Below are 24,223 nucleotides of genomic sequence, written 5' to 3'. Positions count from 1 at the left end.
TGTGAGCTGGCAGTTTGTGGAGTCTGTGTGTAGGGCAGTGTGTGAGGTGGAAGTTTGTAATGTAGATAGGGCAGCGTGTGAGGTGGCAGTTTGTGGTGGCTAATGTGTGTAGGGCAGTGTGTGAGGTGGCATTTTGTGGGGTCTAATGTGTGTAGGGTCAGTGTGAGTGGTCTGTGTGGAGGGGTAAGTGTGAGTGGTCTGTGTGGAGGGATAAGTGTGAGTGGTCTGTGTGGAGGGGTAAGTGCGAGTGGTATGTGTGAGGGGGGCAGTGTGTGTGGTCTGTGTGAGGGGGGCAGTGTGTGTGGTCTGTGTGAGGGGGCAGTGTGTGTTGTCTGTGTGAGGGGGCATTGTGGGTGGACTGTGTGAGAGGGGGGCAGTTGGTTGTTTATTGACTGGTCAATAAACTATTTCTATTTTCTGTAAAGGCTGTATTAGTATTGAAAACAAATACACAATCTGACACTGGCTCACGTAAATGACTGCAGTGCCTTTGAAGTAAACTGTATTCTTATATATTTGAGGGTGAGGGGGTGCAGAGTTTGAGGGGGCTAATGTTTGCTAGGGCAGTGTGAGTTGGCATTTTGTGGGGTTTAACGTGTGTAGTGCAGTGTGTAAGGGTGTGGTGTGAGTGTGCAGTCTGTGTGGTTTGAAAGTATTTTTCATTCACGTTTCATGTGAGGTTTGTGACTTGTAAATAAAGTGTATTTGTATGGTAAACTCTTTTCTTTTGAGAAAAAACGCACAGTGTGACACTGGCTCACGTAAATCACTGCAGTGACTTAGAAGTAAACTGTATTCGTATTTATTTAAAGTACTGTCTTTTTAATTGTACGCAAAAAAAAACCACACGGGCTCATGTAAATTACTCCAGTGCCTTCAGGGCTGTGAATACTCACACTAAAAGTACAAACAAAAGCGGAGATGAAAGGAAGGGTGGGAGGGACTTTGTCGACAGAGCATATGGGAGGGTGAGGGGGTGTGCAGGACGGTGAGCTAAATGCGTGCCAGTAGAAGGAGAGCGCGGCACATGCGCGCCACAGCATTTCCAGACCGCAACCTCCACGTGAATTTTGATTTGTTAATTAAAATTACACAAGAATCAAGCACCAAATACATGTTATGTTATGTTAATTTGTAAAGCGCGCAGCTACTCGAAAGTGTCCCGGCGCTGTATAGCGCTGGGGAACCCATCCTGGCTTTCTCTTTGAGATGGTCCCTACTGGGGATCTCCAAGGTGAAGACAGGCATCCCCGGCGCTGCTGGGGCCGTCGGTGGAGATTAAGCAAGCTATTGCCCAGAGTTGCTGAGTGGGATCAATGGTTAGAGTAGGCACCGAGGCGAGAATTATCGAGTCCGCTGACCTTGGCCCAAGACCCTGCCGCGACGGGAATCAAACCCTGGTCCCGGGCCGACTTCTGCCTCCGGGTCTGCCGCCTCTAACCAGTGAGCCACACCACTCCACAAATATACATAGCACCGACAAACATTGACTGACAACCCAAAAAAATGCTTAAAATGGGTTTTGGAAATGTTTTGTTCCTGTAACGTTTGTGACTTTTTATTAAAAAGTGAAAATGCACCTACTAACATCGTACACAATAGGGGGCAGTGTGTAAGAGGGCAGTGTGTGGGGGGCAGTGTGTGAGGGGGCATTGTATGAGGGCAAATTGTGAGTGTGTAAGGGTGCGGGCTGTGTGTGTGTGTGTGTGCGGGGTGTAAGGGTGCAGTGTGTGTGTGGCCTAAAGTAGTGTAAGTGGGTAATGTGTGAGGGTGCAAAGTGTATAGGGGCAGTGTGTCAGTGTGAGGGGGTGCAGAGTGTGAGGGGGTGCAGAGTGTGAGGGGGGTACAGAGTAAGGGGTGCAGAGTGTGCAGTGTGGGGGGGTGCATAGTGTGAGGGGGCAGTGTGTGTGGTCTGTGTGAGAGTGGAGCAGTATGTGTGGTCTGCGTGAGAGGGGGCAATGTGTGGGCTGTGTGCGAGGGGGTCAGTGTGTGAAGGACCAGTTGCAGACGACTTGAGAGGGCAGACCTCAATACACAGAGAGGTGCAACAAAATAAAAGTGCTGTTAGTGGAGAGAGTGATCTTCATCAGAATGTAAGCAGGAAAGCAAAGAATGAAAGTCATACAAAAGCATACGTGTTTGGGTGCGTAAAGTAAAATAATGAAACACACATTCAAAAGTAAATAAATATAAGAGATGAATGCAGAGCACAGAGGCAGGAGGTCAAGTAGTAAGTCACACAGAGCCGAGTTTCCGGTAAAGTTGCGAGAAAGAGAAGGCGGGGCGGAACTACACGGAAGGAGAGAGACGCGTGTGCGGAGAGGAGCCTGTGAGAATGCACGGCGGAGATCAAACAAAAGGCATGCGACCATATGGAGAGTGAGGGGGTGTGCAGCCTGGTGAGCTGAATGTGTGTGGCAACAGAGGGAGAGCGCAGCGCGCGCGAAGTGTCTGGTAGAAAATGGAAGCTGTAAAGAAATGCGCGTGGTTGTGGCAGTTGTTGACAATGGGTGTGATTGTGTTCACATGAACTGTACGCGATCCGCAGCTAGGTAGACTTTTCGGACTGCTTACTATTATCTCGCCTATCCATCCCTGCGGGATAGAATAGGCGAGACCTAAAAAAGGACTTATTGACCTACCCATGCATGTCCATAGCAAAGTGTAGAGCTCTGCAAATTAGATATGATTTACACGCATGTGCAGTCCTCCAAAGCACAATATGGTACAAAGGTGAAATATACAATTACTAATAAAGAGCACAGGTAACCATTCTCTAAAAGCAACAAAAATAGACAATTTATTTGAGAATTAAAATAGAAAAGTGTGATAAATATTCAGAAGTCAGATCCTACAAAAAGAAAGAAAAATTGTTGACATAGGACTCACTGAGTGGACATGAAAAGGTGAAAATAGGTTTTAATGACCCTCCTACGCCCCTCACACATACAAATGCGCAATGTATTTATCAAAGCTGTATTTCTGACACGGTTTGACAATTCTGGAAGAGTGCAGTCTCTTTCGTTACAATGTATTTCGTTTTTAACGGAAAAAATATATAAAGGATAGATACTGTTCCTAAAACTGCCGACAACGGGACATATTATGCAATGACTTCAATACGGTCATCTTTTTGGCACACCTGCATCACCTTCCAAAAACTTTAATGGGGCCACCCTCTTAAATCTACGACTTCGCCCCGATGTGCAAGCCAACAGGTTATGTTATAGCTCTCACCTAAAAATAAAGAAAGCGAAACTGCAAGCCCCATAATGCAAGACAAAATGATATCAGTAAAAAAGCCTGGGCATCCGGATGTGTCACGTGATCATGAGAGCTCGGGAGGCAGTATACAGAAGGAGTAGGATGAGACTGGATTAGAAACCAAATTAAGTTGGATAGATAATGGGGTAGAGAGAGGTAGCAGAATGCTCAAGTGGACACGAAAATAGAAAGCAAAGGGATGTTGTGAAAAGAACGGGGATGGAAGGTTGTTCGGGGAAGCAGAACAGGGTGCGGTGACGCGCACATGGAGGCAGCCAGAAGGCAGACCAGCAGGAGAACCGCGGCGGAGAGTCTGCTCTAACCAGACGCCAGAAGAGGCTGGGCTGAGACCGCGCAGCAAAGGGATTGACGAGAATAATGCAGGGGGGAAATAAGGACGAGCGAGAACAAGTCAAGGAAAACAAATGCCTGCTTTCGGGACAGAGCAGGGCTGGAAGCGCCTCAAAAAACGACGGGGCGAAGCCAGAGTCGGCTCACAGCCGAGGAGAAGTGAAGGGGTCTCGGGCAGAGATTGTTGGACACTGCCAAGGAGGCCGGACATTTGGGGGAGAGGTTTGGAGGAAGGCTCCTCGGAGGTAAACAAACCTGCTGCCGCTGTCCGCCATGTCTGGTAGGGCTCTGGCGGTCTCCGAGCTACGTCAAGTCGCACAGGCCTCGGCAACAGAACAGCGCCAACGTGGCCACGCACAGGAAAACGGCCGAAAATAATACAAGCCGCCGGGAGGCCCACTCTCTGGGCGTGGTCTGGCTTCCTCATAACCCCGTAGTCACGAAAAATCTCCTCGGATGAATATAGGAAGGAAGGAGACTGCGCGTTTTCTCCTGTGCAAAACGAACGGAGGCAAGTTGCTTTGTGAGAGGGAGAATATAATTAAACAAGCCCGGCGGTCGGCGGAGCGTGGCGCGCGCGCTTGGGGGCGTGTGCGTCTGCGCTTCTCAGAAGCGCGTCCACAGACCCCGATCGCTGCGCGTGCCCCGGTCTGTCTCCCTTGAGAGGCATCACGGTAACAATAGTTCTCGTTGGCGGCAGCGCTTCACGTTGCAACGCCAGCGAGACCTAAAAACAGGCAGAACACAGCTGGCGGCAGTGCAAGCTTTCCTCAAACTGACAACAGGCACAGCACAGGTGGTGGCAGTGTGAGCTCTTCTCATACACAGAACAGGCACAGCACAGGTGGTGGCAGTGAGAGCTTCTTTTCACACAGGTAATAAACACAGAACAGGTGTAGCAAGGCATCAGCAGTACATAGTTCCATACATATTCTTACAGTAAAGTTACAGCATTTATAGCTAGCACACAAGCACCTCACAGTCATAGAACAGGTATAGCATACAGAGCTGCAGTGCACGCTTGCCTTAAATACACAGCACAACACAGGTAGCAGCACTACAAGCTTCCCTCACATGCAAAGTAAGCATACAGCATGGACAGCAGCCATTCAAGCCTCCTTACAGACAGAGTACAGGTCCTGCACAGACAGAAGCACATGCTTCCCTCAAACACACAGAACAGATGCACTATGAGCAGCTGTAAAGCACAAAGGACATCTGCAGTATGCCAGCAGCAGTGAAATCAGGCCACAATACAGGTTCAACATTTCTTAAGCATGTAGCCAGGCGCGCTGAGTAAACCACATGTTTCTTAAAGTGATATGAATCGAAAAGGTCTCAGTATTCCATCCTACCAGTGTCCTGGTCTCTCACATCAGATCTCACAGTCACTTGTTCTTCTGAAGCCACAAGGTACATAGTGTTGCTTGCAAGGGCTGTCGTGCTCAGCTCTGCCACCTTGCAGATGATCAGAAGATATTGCACATCAAGGTGTGCACTGAGCGGTCTCTCTCCTGGTCTGTTCCTGGTCCTGGAAGCCAGACATTGAATGCTTTCAACCAAGTGTTCCTTAGGATGAAGCCCATGCTTGCCAGGCTATGAGTAGTAATGCTGTTGGAGTAGAAGTCATGAGATAGATTTTGGGATTATATACCTGCCAGGCTGATCCTCCGGTTGTCTAATCCCATGGATGCTGGACCCCGATATCTAATGGCTCCACATGAAGTTGTCATGTTCATGGTTTCCCGTGCGATTGAGCTTTTGTGTCTTCTTGTTTATGGTGGGTACCTGTTGATGTGTGACTGAGGGTTGAGTCATGTGTGGGTCACATGATGTCGGATGAAAAGCCCAAATATTTAGAGATATTGTTGAACTGAACTCAACATTTTTAGACTGAATAGCCTAAGAAGGGTGAAGAGAAGACTGTAGAACCCATCTTATGGTTAATGGAAGGTGCAGAGATACAGAGGACTGGGTGAGTGGTCTAATGTAAGATAAGCAGGGGTATATGGAAATTGTGACTGGTGAAAGGAGTAAAGTGAAATGAGCAGTTGAGTCAATTTTCAGGGTTGACATTCGACTATTTAACAAAGCCTCTGACTTTCATGGTTCTTATTCATACGTTGATTCAGTTTTCCAATAGGTCTCAAGAATAAAGTCCCCCATTGTGGACAGACTTGGGACCCTACCTGTACTACTGTTTAGAGGTTCCAGTATCCTATGTGTTTTGCAAAAACAAGTGAAGTTTCCCTCGAGAGTTTTCCTCTGGCACTATCACCACCTCTATAATTAGTCAAAGAACACTTTCTTGTGGGCTTATAAACACTCGTTCTCTCAGTGAACATTCGAAAGAAGTTTTTGATTTTATTAATGTCCTCCACTTTGATTTTCTTTTTGTCAAGGAATCCTGGCTCAAACCTTGGTGTAACCCTGACATCTCTTTAGCCCTACCCCCCAGGTTACACTATTATAAGACATGATAGACTAGAAGGCCGTGGAGATGGCTTGGGTATTATCTTATCCTTTTGATAAAAATTCCCTTAAAGGTGCAGGTAGTCTGGGAATCTGCTTCCAGATCAGTACTTCCCAATGATTTGCTGGAGGTCATCTCTATCATCCACCAGGCTCGCAGCCAACATTTGTAGCCACCCTAGAGGAAACTCTGGCCCTCCTTTTACTTCAATATGCCAACTTTACCATTCTTGGGAATTTCAACTGCCATCTTGAGGCTACAGATAAATCTGAAGTAGCTAACTTTTTGGATACACTTAATCAATCGGCCTTGCCTACAGTGGTGGCTGGTAGGGAACGGTGGCAGAGGGGGCGGAGGAGGAGGGGGTAGAAAAAATAAAATAAAGTAAACTTACCTGCTGGTCGCTTCACCAGCCGCCACCTCTCCTCGTCACAGGAAGCGAAGCACCCGGGCCCCCAGGCTCCCTAAACCAATGACAACACTGCATTGCAGCATTGTTATTGGTCTGAGCACCGTGGTTCGGCGCCCAGACGGGGAAAGGGAGGCTTTGCATGTTCTCCATGAGGCTGTGTAATGCAGCCTGGTGGGGAACATGCAAAGTGCACATGAATGCTTGTCCGGCCTAAGTTGGACGGTCAAACATTCATGCAGACTTTGAGTGTGCTCACCACTGCTCCCCTCGCCCCTGCTCTGCCCAGGTCCGCCCTTCTCGTACCTAGGAATGGAAAAATAATTTGATAATAACATTTAGTTATTATCATTTTATTTTTGCTCTGCACTGCTCGTAAAGCAGTGGGACGACTCTCCTCCGCCTTAGTGGAGGAGCCGCCCTGCTTACCCAGTTAATGTCCACACTCATCCACACAGCTGAACACACCCTGGATGGGGTCTGCTCCAATCATCCTCAATTAATAATGGATAACCCCATTATTCAATCTTGGATGGATCATACCATAATTCCGTTTATCTTTTGCATTTAATATTCAATTTCCCACCCCCCTACTCCTAAGAATGATTCTCCTACTTTACGGAAATCGAACAAGATGATGACTAATTCCAATCTGACTAATCAATTGGCCTCCACTGCCCCGATTCTTACTGGAACATTGGCAGACAGTCTTAATTTATTTAATAATTGGAGTTCAAACACAGTCAATGAATTAGCCCCCCAGTTCGGTTCAATAAACGCAATTCAAACCCCTAGGCTCCCTGGTTTTCCACTACAGTAGCAGAGAAGATGCTGTACTGCAAACAACTTGAACATAAATGGCACCAGGCTTATAAACCTGAGGCCCTGTCTCATTTTATATCTGCTTTTAAATCATATCATAAATTAATTAAAGCCACTAAGAAAGCTTATTACACCATGCAAATTGAAGAAGCCCACTATGACCCAAAAACAATCTTAAAAATATCACAATCCTTCCTACAACCGAAAGCTCTCACTAGGGAAATCCTTCTCAAGATCTCTATGATCGGATCTCTGTCTTCTTTAGGAGGATTAAATCCTGAACCTCCAACAAGGTTTTCCAACTTATCCCTCAACCATCGATCAAGCCCTTAACTGCATCGCTAACATTATGAATGCAAGAATGGGCGCATTTTAGGAAATCTCACTCGCACAGTCCTGCCAAGCAATCCTTTCATGCAAGTCCAGATCTCCTTTTGACTCTTGTCCTCCTATTATTCTTCATAAGGTTGTAGAGATAGTCAACCTCAGAAATAACCAGATTTTGAATCTATTCTTACCAACAGCAGAATGTCCCAAAGCTTGGAAATTAGCAGGCGTGAAACCTCTACAAAAATAATCTTTAGCAGATCGCACCACGCTATCAAACTATGCCTATTTCCTTACTTCCCTTTTTAAGCAAAATGCTGGAAAGGATTGTAAATTGTCAGCTTATTTCGTATTGGGAGGATTCAAATTTACTACACCCCAAAGAAACTGGTTTTAGGCTTAAACACTCTACTGAGTCAGCTTTGATGGAGGGTGTCTGAAGTTACTAAAATGACCCTAGATGCTGGTAATAACGCGGTCCTGATTTTATTGGATCTCTCCGTGCCATTTGATACTATATCGTACTCTATATTACTCCAGCAAATTCAGGAATGCTCCATTACACACAAGGCTTTTTTCTTGGATTAAATCCTTCTTAAAAGATAGGAGACAAACAATCCCATTAGGGCAGTTTATGTCAGAAGAAAGAGCAGTGGATTTTGGAGACCCCCAGGGCTTTTCCTTGAGTTTGGCACTATTTAATATTTACATGGCCCCTCTTCTCTCCTTGATTACTTCATTTAACATAGTCACAACTTCCCATGCCAATGATAACCAGTTAATTTTATCCTTAGATAAAAGCACCTTCGCTTCTGAACATAATTTCCAAAACTGACTTACTAATGTCACCCTCTGGATGCAATACAACCATCTTAATTGTAACTCAGGTAAAACCTAAGGGTGTATAATATCAAGGGCCTTATCTCCGCTTTTTTGGCTTTAAAAGCCAAAAAAGCAGAGATAATGTTTTCGCCCTATTAACAAGAGGGTGATAACATGTATTAGCGCATGTTAGCACCCTTTTACCCGACGCCTCCCTTTGCATCACTAATGAGGTGCAAAGTGGGCATCACTGGGCAGAATAACCTTGTAAATATCGCTGATGTGCACATCGCGATATTTACAAGGAGGCCCAGGTATTTTTGCAGACGTTCGTTTTTGGCGAAAACCGCGGTTTTCGCCAAAAACTAACGTCTAAAAAAATGCTGACTTACTTATACTTTATATTGGAGGTGGATTATGCTGATACGACCACAGGGTCGTATCAGCAAGGTTATCGCTGTTTTCCATGGAACATCGCTGGTTTTCCAGCGATGTTTCATGGAAAACAATGCTATCGCAGGAATAATTATCGCCATTGCGCTATGCGTTGTTAATACAGCGCTAGCATGGCGATAATTATCTGAGATAGCCAGCGATAACAATTCTCACGCACTGAACGGCCAGCGATAATTATCGCTGGCCGTTGATAATATGCCCCTAAATTTTACTACTCAGTAAGTCCAACCTTTTTTCTCATATCCAATGATGGCCCACCTCTGGGGGTGAAGTTTGATACCGCCCTCTCCTTCCACCCCCAAGCTGTGGCAGTAGCATGAATGTGCTTTCAATTGATAAAGTCACTCAAAGAATTCTTTTTACTTTCTTCCACCCACAGCACACTACTGCAACAGTTTGTATGTAGGTGCTTCCAAGAAGCTTCAAATGGTTCAACATGCTGCCGCCAGACTAGTGTTGAAACTTTCTAAGCGGAGCTCTACCTCCACTGTGTTGAAAACAATTAACTGGCTACCTATCCATAAGAGGGTACTATTTAAGATCCTCTTATTGGTCTTCGGGGCATTCAACTCTAGTGGACCAAAATACCTCACAGCCTGTTTTATGCACTACCAAACGCAGCGGTAGTTGAGGTCTTCCACTGTCAACCTCCCAAAGTCCCTGCCCTTAGATTAAAGACCTGTGGGGAACGTCCTTTTTGGTACTCAGCACCAAAGCTTGGAAAAAACTCCTGAATTCCCTTTGCATTATAGATAGTAAAGCCATATTAAAAAAAAATCTAAAGACTTGGCTTCCTCGCTCTCTTTGCTACGCTTTATATGAAACCCATTCATTCACTCATCTACTAGATGGGTAATTGTAGGATCCTGAGATGAGCGAAAGGATCATGCAAGGAGGCAGGTGTACAGGAGAAATTCAGGTGTATTTCTCTGAAAGAAGAACCCAGTTCCACATCCAGTCAAAGCAACAGACCTGGTCATTTGAACTGATACATTCCATCACCTGGGAGACCAGGAGGAAATACAAAACCCCTAGTTGCAATGACCTATGACATCAGCAGAAGGACCTGCTACATGCTGTGGCATGCAGCATACCACACACCTTCCCCCGTTAACATAGAGAAAGAAAAGAGAGAAAGAGGGAAGAAGCATGGGACAATAGAGAAAGAAGAAGTAACAATAAACAAAACATTCAAGATACAAAATCTTTTAAATAGCTTAACCTTTTAACATTGCTAGAAGAGATGCGTGGAGAACCAGAAACAGTACTGGTAACAGTAAACATAACCTTCAAGATAACAAAACCTTTTAAACAGCTTGGCCTTCTAACATTCCTGGAAGAGAAGCGTGGAGAACCAGAAACAGTACCAGCATCTTTACTAATTCCAGATTGATCACAACATTCACCCCCTTTGTACACACAGACTCTGTTCAAATTCCAAACCCTGTGGTCTTGAGTTCTGACAGCATTTTTGAACACCTTTATGACTCGTATGGGCTTGGAAAACTTGACCTTAGTACCAGGTTGCTTGATGACAACTAAATCACCAACCGAGGCCTTGGTTTCATTTTTGGATTTCTTGGAGTCAAAGTATGATTTTCTGGATAAGCACTTAGCTTCTTCTCTTTTGCGCCAGTCAGGAGTGACTGTCTCAGATGAAGAGAGAGAGGGGGAACCTTCAAGGTGTCTTACCCAAGAGGGTTCAACCAACGTACAGGGAGACCCACCTCTAAAAAGAGCAAAAGGCGACTTTCCAGTTGTGCTGTGTGGTTTCACCCTATAACTTTCAACTTTTTGAAGAACTTCTTCCTTCAAATTGAGACCAGCACTCTTGGCCCACGAGATAGTTTCCTTCAACACCCTATTGAACCTTTCCACCATTCCATTTGTCTCTGGGTTATAAAGAGAACATCTCTTGTGCCTGATGCCACGACTTTTAAGAAATGCTTCCATTTCTCATGAAACTAATTGAACACCATTATCAGTAAGGATAGTTTCAGGGTAACCCTCTTTGGCCATGAGAGATTCTAAGAATTTGATAGCTTGCACAGTCTCTATATTAGCAGTAAAGTGAACTTCAGGCCACCTGGAGAAAAGATCTATAAGCACCAAAATATGAATTTGTTGACCATTAGAGTGAACTGGCCCAAGTATATCCAACGCGACATCTTTCCAGGGCCCAGAAGAAAGTTCCCTTACAACCATGGGCTGAACCCTTGTACATTTTGACTTATCACTCACGGAACACAATGCAATCCCTAACAACTCTCTCAACATGTAAATCCATTCCTGGCCACCAGTAAGTAGAGCGAAGTCTCTCCTTGGTTCTTGACATCCCTTAATGTGACTTGTGTGCTAACTCGATTAAAGTTTGACGAAGTGTAAGAGGAGGAACAAGTCTTGTACCACGTAGAAGAACACCATCACATACAGCCATCTCATCTTTAAGACCCCAAAACTTGCCAGCCTCTTCTGATACTTGTTTCTTTGAGTGTCATCCTTTGTGAATGAGGGACACGAGTTCTGAAAGAACAGGATCAGCAGATAGTTCTAGACGCCATTGATGTTCATCAATTATCCCATCCCCAAGAACACAAACGTGAATATCATTATCATCGTAATCCTTGTCCTGAACATCATTTTCAACCTTTTCCACAAGTCTCGAAAGAGTATCACCTATACCATTCTCTATGCCATTAATGTATCTTATGTCAAAGTCATACTCCTGGAGAGCTATGACCCATTTGGTTATTCTGCTAGACACCATGTCTATCCCTTTCTTCTTGAAAGTTTCACAGGGAGGCTTGTGATCAGTCTTCATCATAAACGTGGTACCCCACAAAAACGTTTTAAGCTTCTTTACAGCCCAGAATACTACCAAGGACTCCTGTTCAATAACGGAATAGCGAGATTCAGCGTCTTTAAGACAACGAGAGAGAAACATAATGGTTTGCATTCCCCCCTCACCTTCCTGCTGAAAAATGGCTCCCAAACCTTTAAGACTGGCATCAGTAGTGATAAAGGGTGTTGTGGAAGGATGAAAACTTTTGAGTTTAGGGGCATACTGAGTTTTTCTTTTAGAGCCTCAAACTCAAGACCACACTCTTTAGACCACGTGAAATCTACCCCTTTCCTCAAGAGAGATCTAATACAGCAACTTTTCTCTGCAAAGTTCTCAATGAATTTATTATAATATTCATTCATTCCAAAGAACTTCACGAGTTCCTCCCAGAAGTAGGAGCAGTCATACGAGTGATGGAATCAACGAGAATGGCCTTAGGAGCAATACCCTCACCTGAGACAGTATGTCCTAAATAGTGAATTGAGGATGTTCCAAACTGACACTTTTCAGCTTTAATTGTGAGGTTTGCTTCGCTCAATCTACCCAAAACACTGAACTGACAATCCTCGTGTTCTCTATAATCCTTCCCAAACACAAGGATATCGTCTTGGTAGATACACACACCTTTGCAATCCTTAAGGAGCTTTTCCATTACACGCTGAAAGACAGACGCCGTTGACACAAGGCCAAACGACATCCTTACAAACCTGAATGTTCCAAAGGGTGTTATAAATGCTGTATAGTCCCTTGAAGCTTCAGCAAGTTCAATTTGGTGATAAACTGAAGCTAAGTCAGTGGTACTGAAAACCTTAGTAACTCCTAGCAATACCAAAAGCTCTGAAATATTAGGCAGAAGATAACGATCTACCACCACACATTTATTGAGTTGCCTCAAGTCTACATATAGACAGAGGGATCCATTGGCCTTAGTGGCTGCAACCACAGGAGCCAACCAATCCGTCCCTTCAACCGCCTCAATTATTCCACCCTGCTTAAGTTTGTCCAATTCATTTCTCATTTCATCCCTCACTGACAAGGTAACATTTTTCACTTTGCAACTAGAGGATTGAGAGTTAGGACGGAAGTGGATATTAAGCTTAAACCCCTTGAGGCACCCAAGTTCATTTCTAAAAACAGTAGGAAAACTTTGTTTGATCTTACTTGCAATATCAAGATCAGGTTGTTCACAAATGGTATTAACATACTCCTTCAGTTTGATGGTACAACTGCTACCTGGATCCAACATGACGCCTAAATCCCCTTGGTGGAACCAGCTAATTATGCTGTCCCCTTTTTCTGATTCATATATTTTACCAGAGGTGTACCTGTCCTTGTACTCAATGAGCCCAATGATGTAACCACACATTAGAATGGGTTCCCCACCATATGCCAAGGGGCATATATCAGGCTTCAGAAGAGAGGTCTTGTGAGCCAACTTGTCTTGATAGAAAATTCTTGAAACAATAGTGATTTTAGCACCAGAGTCGAAAACAAAACTTCACCTTCTACCATGATGTCATCCACTGGGCAAGACTTATGTTGTAAACCAGAATCTACTTGAACTACTATCTGACCACAGACAATGTCCTCCTCCGAGATCTCAGCCTCCACACTTTTAACATTAGAAGAGGGAGTCTTGGTTTTACAAACAACAGAAAGATGCCCCTTTTTCTTACATTTAGAACAAATAACATTTAAAGCAGGGCATTTTATGTCATTAGCTAAATGTCCTAATTTTTCTCATCTAAAACATTTGTATAAAACAGGTTTCTTTGCAGTCTTAGAGACAATATCAGGTTTAGACATTGTTTTCACTACATCCTTAACTGCTTGAACAATAGTTTGCTTATCTAGCTTATCCTTCTTTATAGTGTCAACACACTTGATGGAATGTTCCACCGTTTTTGCCACTTGGATTCCTTCATCTAACTAGGGTTCGTCTCTCAACCACAGCTCTTCACGAATGTTCTCAATATTGCAACCGAACATGAATTGGTCTCTGATCCTCTCATCCAACAATCCTGCAAACATTCAAGATGAAGCGAGCTTTCTGAGTTGAGTGTTGTATGCCTCAACACTTTCACCTTTGTTTTGTGACCCTTTGGCAAATTGATACCTCTCCAATATAGTGCTAACTTTAAGCAAGTGGTGTTTGTCCAGTTTTTTCATGCATATCTCAAATTCATTCAAATCTCTCCCCTCTGCATCACCGAGTCTCAGCGCTGAGCGCAGATCTTCTCTTTTGCTTCACTGTTTGGGATCGGAAGGGCAAGATGTTTTTGATCATCTCCCTGAACTCAGTGATGCAGAGGGGAAAGATTTGAATGATTTTGAGAATTAAGTGGCAGAAATGGAAAAGGATATTTGACCGCTGTGCAAAGGTTTGTGGAGTTAGTCTCAGCGCTGAGTGCAGATCTTCTCTTTTGCTTCACTGTTTGGGATCGTAAGGGCAAGATGTTTTTGATCATCTCCCTGAACTAACTCCACAAACCTTCGCATAGCGCTCAAATACCCTTTTCCATTTCTGCCACTTATTTGGTGTTTTCCCAGGCGCCATGAGAAAGAAGGGATGAGCTGTAACATTCTGTATGGTCAATGTTAAAGCTAAATGTAGTATTTTAAGCGTGTGTCACTGTAATACGCAGAACTGATGAAGATGCGAAGAGCACACGTAGGATTATTAAACGTTGTGAGCTGAAGAGCACGCCATGTAAAGTGACCTGTAAAAAAAAAACATAGTTTCAACTGTGCATATCGCAAATGGTGCACACACGTATTACGTTGTAAATCCAAAGTTGTGTGCGTGACACAGAAGTGGCACGCTGATTACAAAACAATAGGCTGTAACTAAAATCAATTTCCAATTTGTGCGTGTCACAGACGTGTCAAACAGCTTTGCAATTTGTATAGCTGAAATAATAAAAGTAATGTTTCAAATGCATATGGCGGTTCTCTCAATACTGTGTGCATGTCACTGAAGTGGCATGCTGAATAAGAAAACAATAGGTTGCAACTAAATTAAATGTCCAGTGTGTGCGTGTCACAGACGTTGACACGCAGCAATAATCACACGAAGACTAGTGCACGTAAATGCTTCCAATATAAAATGTGTGCATGTCACAGAGGTGGCGAGCAGCATTTCAATTGGAGAAAAAGATGAAACCAAGATGGCTTCCACGCGGGTCACGGAAGGTCAAATACGTGACTCCATGTTTTCTGTGACACGCAGATGATTTCCGTGGGTGTGCAAACAATGGAGGCAGAGGGTCTGAAGGAAGGTGATTCTAAACGCAAAGAGAGGATTCCGGATGCTTGGATGAGGAGAGGTGCACGAGACAACTGCGCGAGGTAAGACTTATTTAAAAAAATAAGCAGGCGCAGCGAAGCTCTTTACATGAATGCAATGTAAACGTAACACCGCTCCAACACAAGCCATAAAGTCTCAAAAAGTGACGCTGAGTCTTCACACAAATAAAGTCAGCCAAGTTAAAGGAACGCCTTAATCACCAACTTTTAAAACGTTTTTAAGGCAATAAAGTCAAAATGACACCTTCAGAGTGAAGCAGGCAGCGCAGCACCCTCACGCACATCCAAAGAAAAATATGGATTTCTCCACCAGAGTCAAAATAAGTCGTCGACACACAGTGAGTGCAAAGGCAGGTAATCCACACGATAAAAGGTCCAGTGCCAGTGCCTTTAAGTGACAATGAAGGGGAAATTAGAAACGCTTCCCAGGTTACTCGCTTAAGTTGCACTCCAATAATATAACAAATAAGAGAACAGTACCTGCTGTAGACATACTACCATGTGAGGATCATTTATAATTAAAGATGTAGTTGAGGGGCTTGTTGAGTTCTTCTTTCTTCTTTACTTGGAGATTTCCTTCGAGAAGTTTGTAGCTGCCGACTATTCCAGTGTAGGATCCTGAGATGAGCGAAAGGATCACGCAAGGAGGCAGGTGTACAGGAGAAATTCAGGTTTATTTCTCTGAAAGAAGAACCCATCCACAGCTCCACATCCAGTCAAGGCAACAGTCCTGGTCATTTGAACTAATACTAATACTTACCATTACCTGAGAGACCAGGAGTAAATTCAGAACCCCTAGTTGCAATGACTTATGACATCAGTAGAAGGACCTGCTACATGCAGTGGCATGCAGCATACCACAGTGATCCCACCACCTTGTTTTTGCATTTCTTAATTTCCTATCCATCCCCTTACCCCACAAATTCTCCTGCCTGTGTACTTGCATTCTGCCACAAGTATCTGCTCATCTGTTGGCTTGTTTTCCCATCACTTCCCAGCAGCATCTTGTCAGTCACTGGCTGGTGGATGCAGCACACTCTCCTAATGCTGATCATAATGAACCTCTGGAAATTACTAACAGAATACAAACAGCCAACGGAGGGAGGGAAGGATGAATGGACGGATGGGGTGCCGTCTTTTGATCTGTAAGGTCCATGTCATGACAATTTTCAGTCTATTTTCAGACTTTGTCTTTTTGTCACTGTGCATGCTAAACACAGAGACTGCTTTGCTCGCGACAGAATGATCAAATGCACATCTGGAGTGTTTACTTGTCAGAAAAAGGGTGGTGACGTTGAACGATATTATGAGTCATTGGTTAAAGACTGGTATGTAATAACAGAGGCTTGACCAGTCCTGGTTTCACAGCTCAGCTTGTTTTACCTGTTTAACTCACCTAGCTAGCTTAATTTACCTCCATAATCTGCTTAATCAGTCTAATCACCTTAACCCTTTTTAACTACTTAGCTACTTATCATGCATTGTGGATGTTATGGCCCACAGAAGGCTGCCTAAGACAAAGAGCCCATGTCTATTTTGTTCAACAAGTCATTGTTGGGGAAATTTGGTAAATAAAACTTCTGCGTTTCTGCGTTTTGATCATTTTAGAAGCTGGGATGGGACAGAAGTGGGTCGGTTTCTTCAGCTGCAGCTTATTCTGTGACACTTACTAATATGTTTATTGTGGCTGGTAACAAGTAGAGAGTGTAATGTAAATACCCATTGCGTGCCTATGGTGTATCTACAGTTGTTATAATGTGACCATGCCTTATGGGCCAGCTCCTTCTTGACATGGCTGAAAGACTGGTGAACTCTAAGAGAGATATATAGACAGAAAAGGGCTGGAGTACACAAAGATGCAGCTCATATACATAGAATGGCTGGCCAGGAGCATGAAAGGCAATAACAACTGCGTTCTTGGTTCCACAACAGTGTATCCTATTTTATATCAGGGAAGTTACAAACATTTCAGACCTCATCAAGGAAGGAAAGTGGATCTCTCATGGTTCCCTTCTATGAACAGAAAGATTGGTAAAAGACACATTTCAGTGTTAACAGCTTGGAGCAGATGTCTCTCAGCGAATAAACAGTAATGCCGAGGTGCCATGTGTTCTCCTGTAATGCCACGAGAATGAGGAACAACATTCTGGCAGAAATTTAAATGCCACCTCCCAACCTGCATTTTAGAAAAGAGCTCAAGACCTTGCTCTTCAAGAAAATTATCATCAAAGTATAACCTATCTCACTGCCCACCTTACTCATCCCCTCTATGCCCCATGACCCACCACCCTTCTTCTTTCACAGCTCCACTGAAGAAGTACTTGGTTCTCACCCTCACCCATCCTTATCCACTCTACACTCACTGACTGCATCCCTTATTCTACAGGGCTCTGTTACTATCTAGCAAAGTTCCCGTTGTATAAACCCACTACATATATATATACGTACCTTCATGCATACATAAGTACAAACAAACCAGCAATGTACATATGTTCTCCTTTAGGACCACTATTGGGGGAGCCCGTTACCTATTGTTGCCTGCATGCTTGCTGCCCGGATTGCTGCCAGAGTGGGAGAGGAATACAACTCCCGGCCTCGCAAAGCGGCGCGCTCGTCGCTCACGTCATCCCTCACTCCAGGGAGTACCGGCCAGGGCTCCCGCAGCGTGCCAGAAGAGGCCAGGCAGGGCCACACCTGTTGGATATTTTCATCAACAGCACCGAGGAATTACAGCTTCAACCAAAGTAGGTGAGCGTTGAGCTGAATATTTTGCAATGTCGAAATTGAGATTTGAAGGAGGCCTGAGGGGCGGTCTTACATGCTGCTCTGTGACCCGAGACTCTGTGTTTGAGAGAGTGGTGGGAATAGTCTCTAACGAAATCGACCTCACAGAGCGACACCTGTCTCTTGAACATGGGGTATCTTCTCATCTGCTGCCCACCAAAAATGTAATGAGGGGGGCGCTGAGACTGATATTAGGTTGGCTGCCGCGTATAAGGAAGCTCTGATGCTGCCAGGCACCTTATATACTCCACATATTCCACCGTGTAATGACAGGTGTAATGACAGGAGTACTACTATGCCTAGGAGTCCCGTTATTCACACGTCTCATCTAGGCCAGAAAATGCATGCACGATTACGACCACACCATTAGCAGCAACAACTGTGCAAAACACAGTAGTTAAAAGGAAAAGGACAGCCAATAAACAGACAGGAAACAAGACCAAGCAACCCCCAAAAGCAGCAGCTAGTAACAACCATAAACACTCAAGAAGCCCCACCGCAATCAGGTCTGTCCCCACCAGACTTACCGTCGGACAATGACCCACTAAATAGTAATAACGATGATGTGACTCCCCCCCAAGAGGGCCCCTCCTTATGTGACATTCTATGTGATAGGATCAGCAATATTTTGGACATTAAATTAAAACCACTGCTGGGGAGACTAACAGTTCTTAAGAAGAGACTTGGTCCCATAGTTAGTAATGACAAATCGCACAACACTAATAAAAGTACAGAGTACCTTTCTGGAAATATGCCCCATGGCTTGCCCCAAATCAGAGGCATTACAGAACACATACCGACTAATATAGGTCAGCCTGACACTACCCCTCGCAACCATCAGGGACCCACCCGACTACACCGACCCCACAGTCAAATCCCAGAAGAAGGAAGGAGGTCATTAACTTCCAGCTTTCAAGAGAAGGATATTATTAATAACTCCAACCGTATTTCTTGTAGCAATTATGGTGCCAACCCCCCAAATACATCAATACTGCAAGCACCAAAGTACTTTGGACCTTCCGCCAGCAGCATGTCCTTATGTGGTGGTCTTGGTGGGCATGCCTCCATTGAGGGCAAATCAAAAAGAAACTTGGGAGGACCTGAGAAACAAATGTGCTGATTGGCTAATCAAAAACAGAGGCCTTAGGCCGCTTGATATTAATAACTTACTAATGGTTCGAAGGGTGGGTTGGGTAGGGCGATCTGAAAAAAGGATTGTGGGGGACTGCATCGTGATTAATTTGTGCCGGCCAATTCTTGCCCGCAATTTGTTATCCTATCAGTAAGAGACCTGGGCCCACCCTACAAACATCTGTTGCCTACCACATGGCTTTTCCTATAAGCCTACGATGTTAATACCGACTCTCGTATATACACCTCTTATACCACTAGAAAATAGATTTGCCATATTAGAAGGTCTGGGTGGGATAGACTGACTCAAATCTTCCATGGATCGAGCTGCCTTAACTATCCCTGTGCCAGCCTCAGACAGGTCAGGGTCTGGCATAACTGAAAATCTTGGAAATGACACACTGAAAATTCTGAGTTGGAATATAGCAGGACTACACTCTAAATTGCTATGCCCTGAGTGGATCTCATTTATCTCCCAGTAAGACATCATAATGTTACAAGAAACTTGGTCTACGAAAGAATCACATACTAATGGCTTTGTTGGTTTCCATAAGCTAGCGTCCCTGCCAAGTTCTGGTCGTGCTATCGGGGGTTGGTGACGGGTTAATATCAAAGCAGGAGGAAGTGCCAAGATTGTTAAAACAAATAATGTCAACCTTCTAACGATAAGATATAAAAGAGGAGGCACACTATATTTAATTAACTGCTATAATAATGACTTCATTAACGTGCCAAACATTAACTTATCGTCATTATCTGATCATATTTCCTTACTTCAGCATAACATCTCGGATAGTGGGCAGCCAGCGGCCATATGTATAGGAGGCAATTTCAATATAAGACTTCATTCGGTTTCTAGACATAATTTACACACAAGAAACCCTCACTCCGATTTCATAAAAGATAGTGCCATTGACAGCAATCTTGATGGTAGGGGATGCAAGTTGATTTCTCTGTTGACCGCATATGATCTAGTTAATATTATGGATTTTGCCTGTACTGATGTCGATATACCCCTACTTTTACAGGACGAGTTTCTGGTTCCACTATTGACTATATCTTTATATCTTCTTTCCTTACAGACTACATATCACATGGTAATGTGATTCCTTCCAGTTTCAGTGACCATAATCCTATTGAAGGCCATTTAATGATGGACTTTAGGCCAAAGTACAATAAGGCTATTGGGGCGCAACAACTTGATCCCTCAACAGACGGCCTAAGATTAAGATGGAGATCTGTAGCACCAGACTGCCTTTTCCATAAGGCTATAGTGGGAAATTATTCCCTGGTACAGGCATCCCTCACAGAGACTGACACTAGTAACGCTGTAGTAGTTTCCTTCATAGATCTCTGTAGTGCAATAAAAAAAGAGCTCATGGGCCCTAATTTAGACTGTACTAATAGCCCATGGTGGTTTAATCAGGATTGTTCCCGTGCTAACAATCATTTGCAACGCACCCTTAAAGTTATACCCAAGAACCCTATAGCTATAGGTGAAGCACGCAAACTATACAAACAGGTACTACAAAAAAGAAAAACTGAATTGATGACACAACAATGGGATTCACTTATCTTAACTGCAACCAGGAAGAATAGTAATATTTTTTGGGCTTCAGTTAAACAGATGAAGCAACCTAACTGTATAGATCCAAAGATCGGGTGTCATATCTCTAGTCAAGACTGGGAGAATCATTATTCTAAAATTTGCAACCAGGCTAACTCAACTATAGATACCCTGCCGGATCCTGACTTTAGTTGAATTGAATTGACCCTGGAGGAGGTCGAGGAGGCACTACAACAGAGCATCGGGGGCAAAGCACCAGGCCCTGATGAAGTGCCTATAGACCTCTTTAAATATAACCCGACATTTTGGGCTCCACTATTACTAAATGTCTTTAACAGCCTCGACATTACTCCCATTCCAGAATCTTGGTCGACATCGATTATAGTCCCAATTTCTTTTAAAAGAGGACCGTTTTCTGCCCAGGTGTTACAGACCAATTTTTCTAATAGACAGTACTCTAAAAATATTGGGCAGAGTTTTATATAAACGCATAAATGACTGGACACAAGAAAAAGCAATATTGCATCCCAGACAGTATGGCTTTAGACCATGCAAAATGGGATGCAGCGCGTGCAACGAATGTGTACTTACCTACGTTCATCCATATTCCAGTGTTTACATTTCCCCCCGCCCCGCCTCACCGCCTCACGGAACTCCCTCCACGGACCGCTACTGCAAAATAGATTCTGCAGAAAGATGCTGAGAGCACCGACCTCTAGCTCTAGTCTTATTTGCCATAACGAGCTAGGTCTCCCCTTTGTTGAGGATTATATTAGAGCCCCCCCTGCTCTTTTGGCATGCCATTTGGCAAAATACAGAGGGAGCACTCACAAAGGCCTTAATAAAAGACTGCCCTGCATGTGACAATGGTAGAAAAATCCCTTGGATAAAGTACATCGAATCCTGTCTGCGCATGATTGGTCTTAACCAACTATTTGAAAATTCGGAGGGCCCTTGTTCTATTACCAAGAAACAGCTGCAGGCGTATTGGTACCAACATGTGCAGGAAGAGTGAATAAAGAGGGAGATAGCAAAACCAAGAGTATCGGACTATCTTACTAGGAATCAGGGACGAATTGGCTTACCCCAAAGTTACCTGACCGGCAATACGAGTGATTGGGAGCGCAGTTTACTCTTCCGTTTTAGAGAAGGCACTATAAAATACGTACTGAATTTCCCATTAGGCTTCCAAGCTAACTTAGACACCTGTCCCTGCCCCTGTGATGGGAAATCCGGTCAATCGATGCTGCACTTTTTATTTTTTTGTAGTTTTTATCTTTTATATACTAAGACTTTCCTTCTCCCCTTGATCAAGAAGCAACACTTTAGTAATTTCAGAGAATCTAATGATGCACTACTTCGACTGGAAGATGAGGCCATTATGAACTGTGTCATCTTGTTTTTGAATGTCTGCATTAGAATTTTAGCATGTCTATAAGTCTACATTTGTATTTTAAAATCTGTTTGATATGAATTGTGCTGTTTTTATCACATATTTTAACCTATTTTTATCATGTACTTTTATGGTTTAAAAGGCTTGAACTGAATCAAGAATTTATTGATTGATTGATTGATTGAAGACCACAATTGGGATACACTTCCACTACCCCCAGCAGTAGTTAAATAGTGACTAGGACCTGTACATTACTCTGTAGTAACTCTAGGCCAACATCCAAGCTTCCTGTCATATAGTTGCATGAACTTTATTCCACATTGGTACAGGCATTTGCTCAGGGTACTGTCACAAAGCCAAGAATGTATCCTTCATTTGGGCTACAAGAGCAACACAGATTTAAGTCATCAATAGGATTTAACGCACTACAAGGCTTATGACAACAAACCTTGAGCAACGACATGGGCTGGAAATCTGAGTGGGGTGGTGGCAATTTGGCATAGCTCCTGTGTTACCTCCTGAAATCTTGCCCTTTCTGCCAGACAGTGCCATTGAGAGTTTTTCTAATTCAAGATGCCGATGTTCTTACATCATTCAAAATGTGTATAGGAGGGGATAACAAAAGGATTGAAAAGCTACCCTCTCATGAGATACCTGGTTTCAATCAAGCATCTTGCTAACCAAAAAGCTGATCTTAAGAAATTGCCATCTATTGCAGTCTGAGGAGGACAGCAAGTCGTATCCAACAATGAACAACTTTGGAGTTAGAAATAGTTTTTTCGGCAAAAGCACATATATTCACTCCCTTTTTGTTGTTTTTGATCGCTCACAATTTGTCGGCAGACTCACTTCCAATAAAAGTTTCAATAAAAAAGGCCCCATACCACTATCAAAACATAAAACGCAGATTTGACAGTTGGAGCCCGGTGTTTAAACTGAGACGGAAACATTTTCTTCCATTGGGGTTTTACTGGCTTTGATCAATTTAAACTAAAATATGGAATCCTTAGCAACTTTACAATTTCTGAGTAAACAAATAGGGGACAATTTGTCTAAAATCCCCAATCTGCTAAACCACATCAGGAGTAGGTGGAGTATATGTATCTCACAATACTGAGTGACAAAATATCATTCTACCAAAACAGTGTATCCAGAACATCGACAACCACAATGTTGGGAAGGTAAGTATATACAAGTAGGTGAAGTTTTACTATTCTTAACCTCACCTCTTCTTATCTTGATGATATACCATTAAGGTATGTAGATGTGACTATATATATATGTAGCTGCAGGTCTTGTAAGTCATTAATGTGACAGATGGAATACTGTTTGGTACTTGGAGGATTTGTTCCACTCCAATTCTTCAGTTTTTTTCTCTAGCCATTTGACTTGACCCTAATTCTGCATCATATATGAACACAACTCCTACTTCAAGTATTCATGCCTTTATCCAGGTGTATGACGATGTTGTGACCGAGCAATTGGCTAAACATCTCATGTGTTGTCCTGTTTAAAGTGTCATCTGGTGCGTCAACCAGGACACCTTGTTGGCTAACCTCAAGTCAAGGTAGGGAGTAAGATAACATTTTCTTGTTAAGGAAAAAAGGCATTCTGGTCTCCTGATCTTTTATTTTGGGACATGACTATCAATTTTGCTACATGTTTATTAATGAATAACTCATTCCAAAGGCAATATTCCTCTGCCGCTGTTAATAGATCTCTCAGTGCTTTTGACATCCTTGTGATGAACAGAGAGCGTCTGCTTATAGTCACATAGGAATGTTATCTTTGCCAAACTTTTTTAATGTTTTCATAATGGCCTGATAAATATAATTGGTGAAGACGTTATGCACAGTCAGCTTCAGCAGGCACCATTCTTTGACTCCTCTGTTGTGTTTTCCGAGTGCTTGACATTTAGGCTGGTCATTACCTGAGTCTAGTTGTTACTATAAAGCCTCAGAATTGTCGACATAATAGCTGGATCCATGCCTAATCTCCCAAGGTAAAGCCATGTGATTGCAAGATTGACAGTGCTGAGTGCCTGACTGCAGTCAAAAGCTAAGTAAAGAGGCATCCCTTTAAACAAGTGAAGAAACACTGTACCCTGGTCTACAGTTGATAATCCTTTGTGGAAACTATCCTGGGCTGGGGCCTGTATGTTCAAACTCCACCAGCTCAGGAAACTGAAACCGGCCATTCTTCTTACAGATCCACAAGGTAGGCCCCAATACTCATCCACCTAGATGGCAGAAGAGCCATGCTTGCTGGCCTTCTAA

This window comes from Triturus cristatus, chromosome 10, assembly GCF_964204655.1.
Source record: "Triturus cristatus chromosome 10, aTriCri1.1, whole genome shotgun sequence".
NCBI classification, from domain to species: domain Eukaryota; kingdom Metazoa; phylum Chordata; class Amphibia; order Caudata; family Salamandridae; genus Triturus; species Triturus cristatus.
The sequence above is the reverse complement of the archived record's forward strand: the minus strand, read 5'-3'. Positions refer to the sequence as shown.